The 19,761-nt window shown below is 40.3% G+C and overlaps 1 long non-coding RNA gene across 1 annotated transcript in view; it reads right to left on the reverse strand.

The window, feature by feature from the left end:
- Positions 1-19,761, reverse strand: part of LOC125964108 (uncharacterized) — a 60,084-nt gene that overhangs the window by 36,738 nt on the left and 3,585 nt on the right. The window contains exons 2-3 of the long non-coding RNA XR_007476791.1: positions 14,930-15,002; positions 9,159-9,435 (exon numbers count right to left, since the gene is read on the reverse strand). This is a non-coding gene — a long non-coding RNA (uncharacterized LOC125964108). The remainder of the gene's footprint in view (positions 1-9,158; positions 9,436-14,929; positions 15,003-19,761) is intronic.

Here is a 19,761-nt window from a genome sequence, read left to right on the forward strand (position 1 = left end):
TATGTTTTTTGGCCACGAGGCATGTGGGATCTTAGCTCCCTGATCAGGGTTCAAACCTGTACCCCCTGCACTGGGAGTCAAAGTCTTAACCACTGGACTGCAGGGAAGTACCTGACCCAGGACATCTTAATTGGCCCAATGGACAATTCAAGGTCTGGCAAATGGATTTCATTCAACTTCCTTCATCTCATAGATATAAATATGTTTTAGTCATGGTCTGTGTGTTTTCACACTGGACTGAAGCCTTCTCTTGGAGACTACTGCCTCTTCTGTGGCTAAATTCCATCAGGAAAAAGTTATCCTTACCTCAGAAACTCCTTTCAAACTTCACAGTGATTGAGGGGTAAGACCTGATTTGCTGGGTAAGTACTTTAATAAACGGTGCTATTTGGCAGGTTTTACAATTCCACTGTGTTTATTACCCTCAATCCTCTGGTTTAGTTGAATGCACTAATGGCATTATTAAAACTCAGTCAGGGACTTCTCTGGTGGAGCAGTGGTTAAGAGTCTGCCTGCCAATGCAAGGGACACACGTTCGATCCCTGGTCCTAGAAGATTCCACATGCCACGGAGCAGCTAAGTCTGTGCGCCACAGCTACTGAGCCTGTGCTCCAGGAGCCACAATTACTGAGCCCACATGCCACCACTACTGAAGCCCGTGTGCCTAGAGCCTGTGCTCTGCGACAAGGGAAGCTACTGCAATGAGAGACCCCTGCACCACAACAAGGAGTGGTCCCCGCTCACGGCAACTAGAGAAAGCACATGCGCAGCAACGAAAACCCAATGCAGCCAAAAATAAATAAATATATTTATAAAAAACTCAATCAGCAAAAACTCGTAGAAGCCCTCCAAATACCTTTGCCAAAAGCATTACCATTGGTCCTTCTAAATCTCAAGATCACTCTTTTTGTAACCCATAAACTCTCATCCTTTGAGATAGTCACAGGATGCCCGATGCACTTGTCTCCTGCTTCTTTTGACCCACAGATGATAAAAGGAGATATACTTCAATATTGCAAAGACCTAATTGCTTCTATTAAAAGTAACCATTGCTTGGTAAACAGTCTTTTCACAGTGTGCTTTTGGGAGATGAAAGCCTTAAGCATCATACCTTGCAACCTAGATATTTCATATTGGAAAATTCACCTCCAGAAGAACTCTCTTTAACCTCACTGAAAAGACTCCTATCAGGTACTGCTAACCAACCTTGTGCTGCGAAACTCCAAGGAATAGACTCTTAGATTCACATGATACAGCTAAAGAAAGTTCCAAACCTTGACTGGACCTGCACATCATCTGGTGACCTTAAAACAAAAATTTCCTTAAACTGAAGCAGATGACATCTGATGAGACAACTTTCCCAAGAATCTGGACCAGGACTGTTGCAAGTTTGTCACCAAACCTTTGATGATACGTAACACTTCAGATGATCTTCGATGTCTATGATCTTGAACTTTAGGTAAAAAGTGTCTGAGACATCTCTCTCCTACCTCTCCTTGTTACTTGAATGTGACCTTAATAGGTCTCCAATTGGTGCACTTTCTCTCCAACGTGCGACACTATACCCAGGAAAGGTTTTTCTTGACATCGAGACAAAAAGTCGCTGACTAGAAAACCTGACTCTTGATCAGTTATGCTTTCAGAGCAAGATCTTGCTTCAAAGGAGGAAATATTAAAAAATTAATCATCAGAAACCTCAGTTAAAGAGAGTTGGGAGAGCAGAAGGGGGAGCTCTCAGACCTTGCAATGATAACAGAGCCCAACAGGATGAAGAGACTCATTTTCTGGTAAGGATGCAGCTAACAAAAAGCCATGGACTCTTTGTTTACTATAGCCCACCCAACTTCTTTTTTCCCCTCAATAAAAGCATTCTCCTTCCCTTGCTGTGCAGGAGACTTGCACATGGTTGCAGACTCCGAATTGTAATTCTCTGCTGATCCCAAATAAACCCATCTTTGCTGGAGAAACATCTGGCAGTCTATTTATTTCAGGTCAACAAAGCTCACATTTTCCAGCCCCTAGCCTGGTGTCTGGCTCAGAAGGCTCATATGGGAAATGTTGAACTGAATTCCAAATCAAGAAGTGAAGATAGTCCTCCTCTGAGATCTGCATTGCTAAGGCCTGAGGCATGTGGCAGAGGCTGGGTTTGGAAGGGAAGGTCTGGGGTCTGTTCTGGCTCTGTTGAGTTTTGGGTCCTCAGGACCATCAGTTTCTCCCTGACTTGCAGATGGCCACCTTCTTGCAGTGTCCTCACATGGTGGAGCAAGAGAAGGCTCTGGTTTCTTCCTCTCCTTCTAAGGGCACTATTCCCACCAAGGGGACTCCTCCGTCACGATCTCATCTAAACCTAACTACCTTCCGAAGGCTCCACCTCCAAGCACCATCACATTGGGGGTTAGGGCTTTGACATAATGAATTCAGCAGAGACACAAACTTTCAAGTAAATAACACCTCTTGTCTCTCCAGTCATCTTCTTGAGTAAGCCCATTGCCCCTTCTGTGTTCCGGGGGTCCTGGGGAGCAGAAGATTCAGGGAGGGGTGGTGCTGGGCAGTGGAGAAGGGGAAAAGTGAGGGCAGGGCCTGGCCTGGCTCAGGGAGGGGCAGAGCTGGCTCACAGCTGTGCGAGAGGCAAGTGAACTGGGTGCCCAAGGCTTTGGCTCCAGTGCGAATAGTCACAGTGGTTGACCACTCTTTCTGAGCCAGGTTCTGCGCTTTACATACTGTGATTCACTTAACAGTACAGTGCTATTTCTTCCATTTTACAGATGATGAAAGCAAGGCTCAGAGACACCAAGTAACCTGCAAGGCCACACCACACAGCTAGAAACAGTGGAGACAGCAGAGCCTGGTTCCTGGTCACTCTGTTTGTCATTCTGGCTCCCAGCATCAGTAGGAGTGTGTGAGGGAAGGAGATGGCCCACAGTGACTCACAGGTCAGGGGCAGCTAACACTTTAGGGTGAATTGTTGCCAGTCAAGGGGTCTCTGGGGTCCCCTTGGTTCTGGGGGAAGAAGAGGGTGAGGGAGGAGAGGCCCCAGAGAGGTGGGAAGGTGGACCAACCTGCTTACTCCTCATGTGGCTCCAGCAATAGAACCCTGAACCGTGGCAATTTTGGCAGCTGTACGCTCCTTGGCTGGGCTGCTTCCTTGATCTCTCGTTTGGTCAGTGTTATTCACCTCCAGACCTCAGACAGGAGAGGGCTCTTTTGCCCACTGTGTGCCCTGTGGGCCCTTCTCAGTGGCACCCAGGGCTCGTGTGGGTCTTCCCTGCTCCCTTCCTCCTCACTCCTCCTACCTTTGCTGAAGAATGTTTGGGGCTTATGAGTCCCCAGCAACACTGAGTCTGGAGATTCTGGGCAAGATGATTGTTAAGGTCCCTTTCCAGCTCTGCACTCTGTGCTCAGTCCTGTCACCCTCACTGCCTTCAATCCAGGGAGAATGATGGCCAGGCCACTTCTGCCCTGCCCAGAGCTTCATCCATGGGCCTTGGGCAACAGGCTTGTCTCTACACTTAGCTGAGAACTACTAAACTGGCATCAAGTGTCTCCCATGCTTAATACTTTACCTTGACGTCCTGCTTCCTACTGACTTTTCTACCAATATTTTCCCTCACTATTTACTTTTTAAATTTTAAGTGTATTTTATTCTATTTTTTAAATTTAAAATAATTTATTTTATTACTTATTTAAATGTCATGTTAAACTCGTGGAAACATAGATATGTCTTTTAAAAACAATATCTTATTTCAGAGAATTTGTTTAATTCAAAGAAGAGAATTTAAAACAATAATTCTACTAACCATGAGATAACTACTATTAACATTTCAATATATTTTCAATGCTAATGTCTTTTCAGAATATGAGTTGTGTAGTATGTACAATATTGTATGTTAATTTTTCTACCTACCATTTTATTTTATTTTAAATTTTTTTTATTGGAGTATGGTTGATTTACAAGGTTGTGTTAGTTTCTGCTGTACAGCAAAGTGACTCAGTTATACATACACATATATCCACTTTTTTAAAGATTCTATTCCCATATAAGTCATTACAGAATATTGAATAGAGTTTCCTGTGCTATTCAGTAGGTTCTTATTAATTATCTATTCCATATATAGTAGTGTGTATATGTCAATCCCAGTCTCCCAATTTATCTCTCCCCACTGGTAGCCACAAGTTTGTTTTCTACATCTGTGACTCAACTTCTGTTTTGTAAATAGCTTCATTTGTACCATTTCTTTAAATTCCACATATAAGCGATATCATAAGATATTTGTCTTTCTCTGTCTGGCTTACTTCACTCAGAATGACAGTCTTTAGGTCCATCCATGTTGATGCATATGGCATTATTTCATTCCTTTTTTATGGTTGAGTAATATTCCATTGTATATATGTACAACATAATCTTTATCCATTCCTCTACTGATGGAAATTTAGGTTGCTTCCATGTCCTGGCTATTGTAGATAGTGCTACATGAACATTGGGGTGCATGCATCCTTTGAATTATGGTTTTCTCACTATATATGCCCAGGAGTGGGATTGCTGGATCATATGGTAGTTCTATTTTTAGTTTTTTGAGGAATCTCCATACTGTTCTCCATAGTGGTTGTACCAACTTACATTCCCACCAACAGTGCAGCAGGGTTCCTTTTTCTCCACACCCCCTCCAGGATTTATTGTTTGTCAATTTTTTGATGATGGCCATTCTAACCTGTGTGAGGAGATACCTCACTGTAGTTTTGATTTGCATTCCTCTAATAATTAGTGATGTTGAGCATTTTTCATGTGCCTCTTGGCCATCTGTATGTCTTCTTTGGTGAAATGTCTATTTAGATCTTCTGCCAACTTTAGGACTGGGTTGTTTGTTTTTTTATTATTGGGCTGCATGAGCTGTTTGCATATTTTGGAGATTAATCCCTTGTCGGTTGCTTCATTTGCAAATATTTTCTCCCATTCTGTGAGTTTTCTTTTCGTTTTGTTGATGGTTCCGTTGCTGTGCAAAAGCTTCTAAGTTTAATTATTTTTGTTTTTATTTTCATTACTCTCAGAGGTGGATCAAAAAAAACCATCTTACTGCAATTTATGTCAGAGAGTGTTCTGCCTATGTGTTCCTCTAAGAGTTTTATAGGGTCTGGCCTTACATTTAGGTCTTTTATCCATTTTGAGTTTATTTTTGTGCATGGTGTTAGAGAATATTCTAATTTCATTCTTTTACATGTAGCCATCCAGTTATCCCAGCACCACTTATTGAAGAGGCTGTCTTTTCTCCATTGTATATTCTTGCCTCCTTTATCAAAAATAAGGTGACTATATGTGCGTGGGTTTATCTCTGGGCTTTCTATCCTGTTCCATTGATTTATATTTCCGTTTTTGTGCCAGTACCATACTGTCTTGATTATTGTAGCCTTGTAGTATATTCTGAAGTCCAGGAACCTGATTCCTCCAGCTCCATTTTTCTTTCTCAAGATTCCTTTGGCTATTCGGGGTCTTTTGTGTTTCCATACAAATTGTGAAAAAAATTTTCTACTTCTGTGAAAAATGCCATTGGTAGTTTGATAGGGATTACACTGAATCTGTAGATTGCTTTGGGTAGTATAGTCATTTTCATAATGTTGATTCTTCCCATCCAAGAACATGATATATCTCTCCATCTGTTTGTATCATCCTTAATTTCTTTCATCAGTGTCTTATAGTTTTCTGCATACAGGTCTTTTGTTTCTTTAGGTAGGTTTATTCCTAGGTATCTTTACTCTTTTTGTTGCAATGGTAAATGGAAGTGTTACCTTAATTTCTCTTTCAGATTGTTCATCATTAATGTATAGAAATGCAAAAGATTTCTGTGCAGTAATTTTGTATCATGCTACCTTACCAAATTCATTGATTAGCTCTAGTAGTTTTCTGGTAGCATCTTTAGGATTCTATATGTATAGTAAAATGTCATCTGCAAACAGTGACAGTTTTACTTCTTCTTTTCCGATTTGGATTCCTTTTATTTCTCTTTCTTCTCTGATTGATGTGGCTAAAACTTCTAAAACTATTTTGAATAATAGTGGTGAGAAAGGGCATCTTGTCTTGTTCCTGATCTTAGAGGAAATGGTTTCTGTTTTTCATCATGGAGAATGATGTTGGCTGTGGGTTTGTCATATATGGCCTTTATTATGTTGCGGTAAGTTCTCTCTATGCCTACATTCTGGTGGAGTTTTATCATAAATTGGTATTGAATTTCATCAGAAGCTTTTTCTGCATCTATTGAGATGATCATATGGTTTTTCCCCTTCAATTTGTTAGTATGGTGTATCACATTGATTGATTTGTGTATATTGAAGACTCCTTGCATTCCTGGGATAAACCCCACTTGATCATGATGTATGATCCTTTTAATGTGCTGTTGGATTCTGTTTGCTAGTATTTTGTTGAGGATTTTGGCATCTATGTTCATCAGTGATACGGCCTGTAGTTTTCTTTCTTTGTGACATCTTTGTCTGGTTTAGGTATCAGGGTGATGATGGCCTCATAGAATGAGTTTGAGAGTGTTCTTCCCTCTGCTATATTTTGGGAGAGATTGAGAAGGATAGGTGTTAGCTCTTCTCTAAATGTTTGATAGAATTGCCTGTGAAGCCATCTTCCTGGGCTTCTGTTTGTTGTAAGATTTTTAATCAGAGTCTCAATTTCAGTGCTTGTGATTGGTCTGTTCATATTTTCTCTTTCTGCCTGGTTCTGTCTCAGAAGGTTGTGCTTTTCTAAGAATTTGTCCATTTCTTCCAGGTTGTCCATTTTATTGACATATAGTTGCTTGAAGTAATCTCTTATGATCCTTTGTATTTCTGCAGTGTCTGTTGTTACTTCTCCTTTTTTATTTCTAATTCTATTGATTTGAGTCTTCTCCCTTTTTTTCTTGATGAGTCTGTCTAATGATTTATCTATTTTGTTTATCTCCTCAGAGAACCAGCTTTTAGTTTTATTGATCTTCACTATTGTTTCCTTCAGTTCTTTTTCATTTGTTTCTGATCTGATATTTATGGTTTCTTTCCTTCTGCTAACTTTGGGTGTTTTTTGTTCTTTCTCTAATGGCTTTAGGTGCAAGGTGAGGTTGTTTATTTGAGATGTTTCTTTTTTCTTGAGGTAGGATTGTATTGCTATAAGCTTCCCTCTCAGAACTGCTTTTGCTGCATCCCATAGGTTTTGGGTAGTTTTCTTTTCATTGTCATTTGTTTCTAGGTATTTTTTGATTTCCTCTTTGATTTCTTCAGTGATCGCTTGGTTATTTAGTAGTGCATTGTTTAGCCTCCATTTGTTTGTAGTTTTTACAGATTTTTTCCTGTAATTGATATCTAGTCTCATAGCATTGTTGTCAGAAAAGATACTCAATATGATTTCAATTTTCTTAAATTTACCAAGGCTTTATTTGTGACCCATGATATGGTCTATCCTGGGGAATGTTTCACGAGCACTTGAGAAGAGAGTGTATTCTGCTGTTTTTGGATAGAATGTCCTATAAATATCAATTAAGTCCATCTTGTTTAATGTTTCATTTAAAGCTTGTGTTTCCTTATTTATTTTCATTTCGGATATTGTGTCCATTGGTGAAAGTGAGGTGTTAAAGTCTCCTACTATGATTGTGTTACTGTCGATTTTCCCTTTTATGGCTGTTAGCATTTGCCTTATGTATTGAGGTGCTCCTATGTTGGGTGCATAAATATTTACAATTGTTATGTCTTCTTCTTGGATTGATCCCTTGATCATTATGTAGTGTCTTTCTTTGTCTCTTGTAATAGTCTTTATTTTAAAGTCCATTTTGTCTGATATGAGAATTGCTACTCCAGCTTTCTTTTGATTTCCATTTGCATGGAATATCTTTTTCTATCCTCTAACTTTCATTCTGTATGTGTCCCTAGGTCTGAAGTGGATCTCCTGTAGACAGTCTATATATGGGTCTTGTTTTTTATCCATTCAGCCAGTCTGTGTCTTTTGGTTGGAGCATTTAATCCATTTACGTTTAAGATGATTATTCATATGTATGTTCCTATTACCATTTTCTTAATTGTTTTGGGTTTGTCATTGTAAGTCTTTTCCTTCTCTTGTGTTTCCTGCCTAGAGAAGTTCCTTTAGCATTTGTTGTAAAGCTGGTTTGGTGGTGCTGAATTCTCTTAGTTTTTGCTTGTCTGTAAAGGTTTTAATTTCTCCATCGAATCTCAATGAGATCCTTGCTGGGTAGAGTAATCTTGGTTGTAGGTTTTTCCCTTTCATCACATTAAATATGTCCTGTCACTCCCTTCTGGTTTGCAGTTTCTGCTGAAAGATCAGCTGTTAAGCTTATGGGGATTCCCTTGTATGTTATTTGTTGTTTTTCCCTTGCTGCTTTTAATATTTTTTCTTTGTATTTAATTTTTGATAGTTTGATTAATATGTGTCTTGGCATGTTTCTCCTTGGATTTATCCTGTTTGGGACTCTCTGTGCTTCCTGGACTTGATTAACTATTTTGTTTCCCATATTAAGGAAATTTTCAACTATAATCTCTTCAAATATTTTCTGGGACCCCTGTAATTCAAATGTTGGTGTGTTTCATGTTGTCCCAGAGGTCTCTGTGACTGTCCTCAATTCTTTCATTCTTTTTTCTTTATTTTGCTCTGCAGTAGTTATTTCTACTATTTTATCTTCCAGGTCACTTATCTGTTCTTCTGCCTCAGTTATTCTGCTATTATTTTCTTCTAGAGAATTTTCAATTTCATTTATTGTGCTGTTCATCATTGTTTGTTTTCTCTTTAGTTTTTCTAGGTCCTTGTTAAACGTTTCTTGTATTTTCTCCGTTCTATTTCCAAAATTTTGGATCATCTTTACTATTCTTACTCTGCATTCTTTTTCAGGTGGACTGCTTATTTCTTCTTTGTGGGTTTTTACCATGTTCCTTCATCTGCTGTGTGTTTCACTGTCTTCTCATTTTGCTTAACTTACTGTGTTTGGGGTCTCCTTTTCACAGGCTGCAGATTCATAGTTCCTGTTGTTTTTGGTGTCTGCCCCCAAGGGCTAAGGTTGGATCACTAGGTTGTGTAGGCTTCCTGGTGGAGGGGACTGATATCTGTGTTCTGGTGGATGAGGCTGGATCTTGTCTTTCTGGTAGGCAGTACCACGTTCTGTCTTGTGTTTTGGGGTGTCTGTGACCTTATTTTGATTTTAGGCAGCCTCTCTGCTAATGGGTGGGTTTGTGTTCCTGTCTTGCTAGTTGTTTGGCATAGGGTGTCCAGCACTGTAGCTTGCTGGTCGTTGAGTGGAGCTGGGTCTAGCGTTGAGATGGAGATCTCTGGGAGAGCTTTTGCCGATTGATATTATGTAGAGCTTGGAGTTCTCTGATGGACCAATATCCTGAACTCGGCTCTCCCACCTCAGAGACACAGGCCTGACACCCAGCCAGAGCACGAAGACACTGTCAGCCACAGGGCTCAGAAGAAAAGGGAGATAAAAAGAAAGAAAAAAATAAAATAAAGTTATTAAAATAAAACATTTAAAAATTATTAAAAATTTAAAAATTAAAAATAATTTAAAAAGGAAAAAAATAGAAAGAAAGAGAGCAAGCAAACCAAAAAACAAATCCACCAATGATAATAAGCACTAAAAACTATACTAAAAAAGAAAGAAAAATGGACAAATTGTAAAAGCAAACTTATACAGACAAAATCACACAATGAAGCATATGCATACACACTCACAAAAAAAGAAAAAGGAAAAATATATATATATATATTTTAAAAAAGGAAGAGAGTAAACCAAATCAATATACAAATCCACCAGTGATAACAAACTCTAAATACTATACTCAGATAAACATAAAACCAGAAACAAATTAGATGCAGCAAGCAAACCCCAAGCCTACAGTTGCTCCCAAAGTCCACCACCTCAATTTTGGGATGATTCGTTGTCTATTCAGGTATTCCACAGATGCAGTGTACTTCAGGTTGATTGTGGAGATTTAATCCACTGCTCCTGAGGCTGCTGGGAGAAATTTCCCTTTCTCTTCTTTGTTCACACAGCTCCTGGGGTTCGGCTTTGGATTTGGCCCCGCCTCTGCATGTAGGTTGCCTGAGGGCTTCTGTTCTTTGCTCAGACAGGGCGGGGTTAAAGTAGCAGCTGATTACGGGGCTCTGATTCACTCAGGCCGGGGGGGAGGGAGGGGTACAGAATGTGAGGCAAGCCTGCGGCAGCAGAGGCCAGCATGATGTTGCAGCAGCCTGAGGTGCGCCGTGTGTTCTCCTGGGAAGTTGTCCCTGCATCACAGTACTCTGGCAGTGGCGGGCTGCACAGGCTCCTGGGAGGAGAGGTGTGGATAGTGACCTGTGCTTGCACACAGTCTTCCTGGTGGCTACAGCGGCAACCTCAGTGTTTCATGCCCATCTCTGGTGTCTGCACTGATAGCCGCACTTGTGCCAGTCTCTAGAGCTTGTTTAGGCAATGCTCTGAATCCCCTCTCCTCGCGCACCTGGAAACAATGGTCTTTTGCCTCTTAGGCAGGCCCAGACTTTTTCCCGGACTCCCTCCTGGCTAACTGTGACGCAGTAGCCCCCTTCAGGCTGTGTTCACGCAGCCAACTCCAGTCCTCTCCCTGGAATCTGACCTCCAAAGCCAGAGCCTCAGCTCCCAGCTCCCACCCGCCCCAGCAGGTGAACAGACAAGCCTCTCAGGCTGGTGAGTGCTGGTCGGCACTGATCCTCTGTGCAGAAATCTCTCCACTTTGCCCTCTGCACCCCTATTGCTGCGCTGTCATCTGTGGCTCCGAAGCTTCTACTCCACTGCCCCCCGTCTCTGCCAGTGAAGGGGCTTCCTAGTGTGTGGAAATTTTTCCTCCTTCACAGGTCCCTCCCAGAGGTGCAGGTCCTGTCCCTATTCTTTTGTTTCTGTTTTTCTTTTGCCCTACCCAGGTATGTGGGGAGTTTCTTGCCTTTCAGGAAGTTTGAGGTCTTCAGACAGCATTCAGTAGGTGTTCTGTAGGAGCTGTTCCACATGTAGATGTATTTCTGATGCATTTGTGGGGAGGAAGGTGATCTCCATGTCTTACTCCCCTGCCATCTTGAAGGTCTCCTCCCATATGATGCGTTTTAATCCTTTGCAGTATTTTTGTTATTGAAGTTCAAATTGTCCCATCCTTGGCTGGTGGGATTCTTTTCAAGTTGACCTTTGAGTACTTTAGTCATAACCCTTGCGGTTCTGCTAGATTCCTGGCTATCTGGTCTGACAAGATGTTCTAGGCTTATTTTGTATATTTCTGTGCCAGATCGAGAATCAGTCATTTGTCCAAGTCTCCTTGGTTTCTTTAACAGGTAAATGGTATTTCAAAACCATAATCTGTTCTGGGGGCTAGGAATACTCAATACTACTAGGTTGGTTATTATTGGGTTGGGCAAAAGGTTCGTTCGTTTTTTCCATAAGATGGCTCTAGTAGCACTTAGTTGTCTTTAACTTCATTTGAAAATTTTGTTAGATTGTACTGTGACAACTGTCATATCAGTGTGCATTAAAAAAAAAAACTTACCAAAATTGGTGAATTTTTGTATAGCCATTTTAATATTGAAGATGGAAGGAAAAAAGCAACATTTTCAGTGTATTATGCTTTATTATTTTAAGAAAGGTAAAAACACAACTGAAATGCAAAAAAAGATTTGTGCAGTGTATGGAGAATGTGCTGTGACTGATCGAATGTATCAAAAGTAGTTCACAAAGTTTTGTGCTGGAGATTTCTCACTGGATGATGCTCCATGGTTGGGTACACTAGTTGAAGTTGATAGCAATCAAATCGAGACAATTAATTGAGAACAACTGACGTTATACCATGCAGGAGATAGATGACATACTCAAAATGTCCAAATCAAGCATTGAAAATCATTTGCACTAGCTTGGTTATGTTAATTGCTTTGATGTTTGGGTTCCACATAAGTTAAGCAAAAAAAAACCTTGACCATATTTCCGCATGCGATTCTCTACTGAAATGTAATGAAAACGTTCTGTTTTTAAAACAAATTGTGACGGGCAATGAAAAGTGGATACTGTACAATAATGTGAAATGGAAGAGATTGTGGGGCAAGCAAAATGAACAATCTCCAAGTACACCAAAGGCCGTTCTCTATCCAAAGAAGGTAATGTTGTGTATATGGTGGTATTGGAAGGGAGTCCTCTATTATGGGCTCCTTCCAGAAAACCAAGCAATTAATTCCAACAAGTACTGCTTCCAATTAGACCAACTGAAAGCAGCACTCTATGAAAAGCGTCTGGAATTAGTCAACAGAAATCGCATAATCTTCCATCAGGATAACACAAGACCATATTTTCTTTGATAACAAGTCAAAAACGGTTACAGCTTGGCTGGGAAGTTCTGATTCATCTGGCATATTCACCAGATATTGCACTTTTGGATTTCCATTTATTTCAGTCTTTACAAAATTCTCTTAATGGAAAAAAATTCAATTCCCTGGAAGACTGTAAAAGGCACCTGGAACAGTTCTTTGCTCAAAAAGATAAACAGTTTTGGGAAGATGGAATTATGAAGTTGCCTGAAAAATGGCAGAAGGTAGTGGAACAAAACATGTGAATATGTTGTTCAGTAAAGTTCTTGGTGAAAATGAAAAATGTGTCTTTTATTTTTACTTAGAAACCAAAGGAACCTTTTGGCCAACTCAATATTTCTAAGCCTTTTCAGTGGACAGAACTGAAACATTAGACACTTCATAAATTCATACTTACAAATTAAATTCAGGTCCACAGATTTTTAAAACTAAATCTCTTCTATATTACATTTTAATCTCATTTCTTAAACACTGAGAATCCTGGCTCTCAAGGAAATAGGGAATAATAGAATTATCATATTTTATTATTATTTGTTTGCTTTTCCCCATACACAGCAGTTTCAGCAAAAGTAATGCTAATAATACCACCAACTTTATAATTACTGAAAATAGATTAACATTTTTTTGTTGCATTTGTTCTGTCCATTCTCTCTCCATTCAAAATATGTTTGAACTATATTTGCATGATTGGACCATACAGACAACTGCAAACTATATTCTCTGTCTTTCAAACTTCACTTAGTATTAGCTGTACAAGCAACTCTGCATTTAATGCTCACCTCTATTCTTCTTTTTTTTTTTTTTTTGCGGTACTTGGGCCTCTCACTGTTGTGGCGTCTCTCGTTGTGGAGCACAGGCTCAGGACCCACAGGCTCAGCGGCCATGGCTCACAGGCCCAGCCGCTCCGCAGCATGTGGGATCTTTCCGGACTGGGGCACGAACCTGTGTCCCCCACATCAGCAGGCGGACTCTCAACCACTGCGCCACCAGGGAAGCCCTCACCTCTATTCTTTATGTCAATTTCTCTTGTCATTTTCTTTGCCTGAAGCCCATTCTCTAGCACAGCAGTCCCCAATCTTTTTGACACTAGGGACTGGTTTTGTGCAAGACAATTTTTCCATGGACCCGGGGGAAGAGGGGATGGTTCAGGTGGTAATGCGAGCGATGGGGAGTGGCAGATGAAGCTTCATTCGTTCGCTGGCCTGCTGATCACCTCCTACTGTGCAGTTCGGTTCCTAACAGAACTCCAACTGGTTCTGGTTGGCGGCCCGGGTGTTGGGGACCCCTGCTCTAGCACATACATACAAAAGGACTCATAGGAACAATCTTCTTTGAGCTCTTGCATGATAATAACAGTTTGTTTATTCCCTTTTGTCACCATGTATATCAGTTTTGCTGGTCAGAAAATCATTGACCCACATTTTCTTTCCTAGAGTATCTTAATGTGAACTTTTTTGGCATGAGTATTGCTGTCCAAAAGTTTGATGATAGTCTAATTTGTTTCCCTTTCAAGTCACTTGCTTTTTTTACCTACACACCCAACTGATTTATTTTCTTTTTCTCTCAAGTCCAACAATTTTACTAGTGTGTATCTTGGTATCACTCATTCCAGGCTGATATACTTAGATTTATGGTGTATTCTTTCAAATGTAGGTTCAAATCTTTTTTGCTTCTTTCTTGAAAGTTTCTTGAATTATAGCATTCAGAATTTGTTGTTACTTTGCTTTAGTTTTCTTTATCATGTACTCCTATTATCCATATTGTGGATTTTCCTTACTATGTTAATTTTTTTTACTTTATCTTGAATATTTTCTTAATGTCTTTTAGTTCTTTTTGAACTCATAGGTGATCAAGTCTTGACATGTCAAAGTCTTGACATGTCTTTCTGGAATGTTTCCATTGTTGTAGAGATTTTATTCCACTCTTATTCTCTTTTTTTCTTATAATAGCATTGTATGGAAAGTTGTAACCAAGCAGGACTCTATGGGGCTTTTCTGGGACAGACAGCCCTGGCCCCCACCCCCACCCTGTCCCCTGCATCTTGTTTGTAGAAAAACTTTAGCCTCCTAGGTCTTCCCTGAGTTCCAAAGAACAAATTTAATCAGAGAAGTGAGAAAATGCAGAAACAAAGGAAAACAGTCAAGCAAGGTAAAATAATAATAGTTTAGCCATTAAACTAAGGATTTTTATTTCCTTCTCAGGGGCCAAAGATAATATTCTGAGCCATATCCTTGAGCTATTTTGCAGATACTGAAACCCCCACCAGGTGGAAGAAGCTAACTACATGCTGACCACAAGCACATAGACCCCAGACTGCTTTGAACCAGAAGGTTGATGATGTTGATTCCTGATTACCTCACCAGCAACCAATCAGAAAAATGTCTATGAGCTGACCACACCCCCCACAACCCTCTCCCTCACCCTGTCTTTAAAAACACACCCCTCAACCCTCTTCCTCACCCTGTCTTTAAAAACCTTTCCCTGAAAACCATCAGGGAGTTCAGGTCTTTTGAGCATTAGCTGTCCATACTCCTTGCATGGCCTTGCAATAAATGCTGCACTTCCCATCACCACAAACCAGTGTCAGTAGATTGGCCTTACTGTGAATGGGTGAGTGGACCCAGATTTGGTTTGGTAACAATTTGACGTTGATTTTTTTCTTTTGTTCATTTCCCTGTGAAATTAGGAGACATGGTTCAGTATAATTTTCAAATTTCATGGAGCTCCCTCTTCTATTGCTTCTTTGAAGCGTTCTAAAAAGTGGTGGCTTGCTCTCTCACATTTCCTGCTCTACTCCTGCTCTTTCAGAGCACAGTCACTATTGGATTGGGCAAAACCCCTTCCAGTTTCATCTGCTGTTCTCAGATTGGCCTGCTGAACTTTCCAGTAATATCTATTGGCAATTTTGTTGTTTTTCTGTTTTCAGGTTGCCGGATATCCTCTTGTTTTCCTTTGCTTCCCCCACACAGACCCCAATAGCATGCCAGTGTTGTGACCCAGGATTTTGTCCTCACCTCACTGGTACTTTGGGTTCATAGGGATACCTTGTCACTTAATTTTGTTATAAATACTGTTAATGAGATCTTGCTATCTAGTTGCTCTGGTTGTTTCTATGAGGAGACTTGAGTAGAGTAAAAAGTCTACCATCAATACCAACTTCCCATAATCCTTGACTAAACTTTTAAATGCAAAAATGGGGACAGGCAGTTGTAAAAGTATTAGTTAAAAATACAGGTGAAATTATTTCATAATCTTGAGGTGCAGAAGGTCTTTCTAAGCATAGTATTAACCAAACATTAAAGAAACCCAAAGTAAAACATATGTATTTGACTACATAAAAATTAGGTATCTGTGTACAGAATCCTGCATAAACAAAAGACAAACTTTTGGGGGCAAAAACAGGAGCAAATGTGCAGTTCATGAGAAACAAATACTATTCTTAACATGTGTGCACTTACAAATTAATTTTAAAAATTAACTCCCAATTCATAAGAAAGAAGATGAACAAGAAATTACAAAAAACATAAATTAAGATGACAATCATTTTAAGAGTATGGGATTTGCAAAGTTTTTTAAAAAAGAATTGGCATAACTTTCCTGGAGGGCAATTTGGTAATGTATATGTAAAACCCTTAAAAACACACACACACACGCATTCCCTCCTACTCAAGCAATAATACTTTTAAGAATTTATCCTGGGGAAATAATCACTCAAGTGTTGCAAAGATGTATAAAGGAGGTTAATGGAAGCATTGTATTTATATAAAAAATGTTGAAAAAATCTAAATGTGGTTCATTCATTGAGGGATTTGTTAAACAAATCACTGTTAATTGAAATAATGGGATACTTCTCAGTCATTCCAAAGATGATGTAGGGGTAGATTTATTGACCTTGAGAGGAATCAATGATACATTGAGTGAAAAGCCAAAAAACTTTAAAACAGTCATCATAATGTGGTAATACAAAGACATTATTTGTTTAAAATATAAGCATGTGTTAATGTGTAGGAAAATTCTGGTCGGTTACTATCAGAAATGTCTACTGGTTTCCTGGGGCAAGGTGGGCTGCCTACTGGAGGGGTGCCTTGCCTGAATGAATGTGTATTGTACTTACTATCTGAAAAAATATTCTGCTGAAAATTTACAAGGCCACCTTCTCTGATTATGGGGCCCGATTTATCCACCCCCTTCCTGAACTCATATTTGTACCACACAATTTAAGACTTAATTATATGCCTTAGTCATGTGTTATTCAATAATGACTTCATGAATGTTTCTCAAGCCTTGCCTACCTTCAGTGCAAGCTCCTCAAGACTGAAGATTGTTTTTCTGCTTTTTTTGCTTTGGAGACAGTATAATAACTGTTGATGGAAATAAATAGTCCATAAAAGGACTAGAAAAGAGTTTTATTTGAGCCAAGCTGAGGACAATAGCCTGGGAGACACACATTCAAGAAACAGTTGGGGCTTCCCTGGTGGCGCAGTGGTTGAGAGTCTGCCTGCTGATGCAGGGGACACGGGTTCGTGCCCTGGTCTGGGAAGATCCCACATGCCGTGGAGCAGCTGGGCCCGTGAGCCATGGCCACTGAGCCTGCGCGTCCGGAGCCTGTGCTCCGCAATGGGAGAGGCCACAAGAGTGAGAGGCCCGTGTACCGCAAAAAAAAAAAAAAAAAAAAAAAGAAGCATTTGAATTGTGTGCTACCTGACTACAAAATAGGGGAGGCTTATGAAGGTAAAATCCACAAAATTTCATAAGTTGTTTGTCAAGAGTTAGGATTGGAGCTGGCAAGAAGTCAGGGTACTTGTTAAGCAAGGATTGGTTGGGGTCCAAAAGTGTTGCAAGGGGAGACCTTGATACCAAGAGTTTGCAGCTGGCAGTGGCTAGAAGATATTATTTTGAGAATGGCTGATGGTACCTTTGAGTCTGATACAGTTCAGAAAATTCAAGTTCTCAGTGATGCAGGAACATATCTGAAACCATATCCACAATGGCTGCCCTGTTCCATTTTGGATGCCTGAACCACAGTTACTCCATTTTGATTTTTAAATACATTATTTTCTTTAACGGTTTAAGCAGATGTACAATGCATGTTTGACGGGCCATAATACAGGCTGTTTTAATTAGCATAAAGTTAAAGTTAAATCATGTATAAGCCAGAATGACTTCCTCAAGCCTCAATATGCGAAAATTTCTTCCATCATAATCAAACACCATTTGTGGAAAGGTTAAACACAACCTTACATGTCTACTACAGTCCCTTAAAAATGTGGTCCGAGGGATAGTCAGCTCCTATTTACAGGTGAAAATTTGGAGAGGTCCAGGCCACTTACGCTCACTCTTAGGTACCTGTGATGGGCATAACAATGGTCCCCCGAAAAGTCCATATTCTAATTCCCAGAACCTGTGAATGTTATGTAACATAGTAAAGGAGAATTAAGGTTGCACATGGAGTACATTGAACAGGGTTGCTAATCAATGGACTTTACAATAGAGAGATCATCCTAGATTATCTGGGTGGGCCCAGTGTAATCACAGGGGTCCTTAAATGTGAAGACAGAAGCAGAAAAGCAGCTCAGAGTGAAGTGACATGAAAAGGACTCAGCTCAACATTGATCCTTTGAAGACAGAGGAAGGGGCCGTGAGCCAAGGAATGCAGACAGCTTCTAGAAGCTGGAAAAGCAGGGAAACATGTTGCCCCCAGAGTCTCCAAAGGAACACAGTCCTGCCAACACCTTGACTTTAGCCTAGCAAGACCTGTGTCAGACTTCTGATTTTCAGAACAGTAAGACCAAAAAATTGTATTGTTCTAAGCCACTAGATTTGTGTTAATTTGCTACAGCAGCAATAGAAAATGAATACAGCACCCAACAGATTTACCATCATTTGAATTCTCAAACCTAGTCTCAGTTCAGAAACAAACCCCCTTCACATTATTAGACTCAAGACTAATAAAGGGATCCCACCCCATTCCTCCATTTGGGGGTATGTGTGTGGGACTCCCAGAGAACGACAGTGCTTGACAAAGATAATCTCACAAGTCCTGCTGATCCCTACCTCACCCCCATCTTTCTACACTGGAAGCTGATAAAAAGAGAGAAGAGTCAGGGACTGGTTCCCCAACTGCTCCTTTCCTAAATTCTGCATCCAGAGATCTCTCTTACACTCAGTGTGGTAACTGATATCTCTCAGATTGGTGACTCAGTTTATGTATTTATTTATTTTGGCCACGTGGCGTGGCTTGCGGGATCTTAGTTCCCCTACCAGGGATTGAACCTGGACCTGGGCCCATGACAGTGAAATCACTGAGTCCTAACCACTGGACCACCAGGGAACTCCTGGTGACTCAGTTTAAAGTGAAGCAGAAAGAGTCCCATTTTTTGAAAATTTATTTTACTTTTGGCTGTGTTGGGTCTTCATTGCTGCACCTGGGCTTTTCTCTAGTTGTGGAGAGCAGGGGCTACTCTTCACTATGGTGTGCAGGCTTCTCATTGCGGTGGCTTCTCTTGTTGTGGAGCACGGGCTCTAGGAACGTGGGCTTCAGTAGTTGTGGATTGCAGGCTCTAGAGCGCAGGCTCAGTAGTTGTGGTGCACGGGCTTAATTGCTCTGCAGCAGTGGGATCTTCCCGGACCAGGGCTCAAACCCGTGTCCCCTCCATTGGCAGGTGGATTCTTAACCACTGTGTCACCAGGGAAGCCCAAGAGTCCCATTTTAATATCCTGCTACACAATCAAATATGTAGCAGTTGCTAAATAAACACATGCAGCCCTTGAGACTGGCCTATATATTAAATCTGATGTTACAACAAAATTTCTTATACAAAGTCCTTGATGGGTGAGCGTTTTTCATAAGTTCATCTTGTCAAGTCCCCATCAAGCTTCTGTTCTTAGCTACCTTGGAAATAGATCTCTTCCCAGCAAGCTTTCCTAACCTGCATGGGTACATCAAAGTACAATGTGTCCCCTTTAATAATCTGTTTTAAGGTATTTTGTGCAAACAGTGGTTGTCAAAGGCTTTGCTGAGATTATCTCTGGTTTGCATCAACTTGCCCCACGTCCAAACTGGCAAAGTGATGAAGACAGAGCTCTCAGCTCCTGTCATATGCCAGTATCAGTTTATTGGTATAAAGATAGAAATTAGAGTTGTCAATAACATGCATGTATGAATTCTTATTATCAATGATATTATTGTTATCAGTATCATCAGCCTGATACTTGAGTGTACTTCCATTAATATAAATAGTGTTGTCTATATCAATCCTAATATAATCACCTAAATGAGCTCTAACCTCTGGGACTAATTACTCTCTTGTGCTGAGAAATGAGGGTGATTGTTGATTTGGTACCAAGGGATTCATTATTTTCAGGGCTCCTCCAGGGATTGTTTCTGCTCCATCTGAAAGTTTGATCTCTTTGAATTAAAATTACACAGACTC

The sequence above is a fragment of the Orcinus orca genome, chromosome 3, assembly GCF_937001465.1.
Source record: "Orcinus orca chromosome 3, mOrcOrc1.1, whole genome shotgun sequence".
Taxonomy (NCBI): Eukaryota; Metazoa; Chordata; class Mammalia; order Artiodactyla; family Delphinidae; genus Orcinus; species Orcinus orca.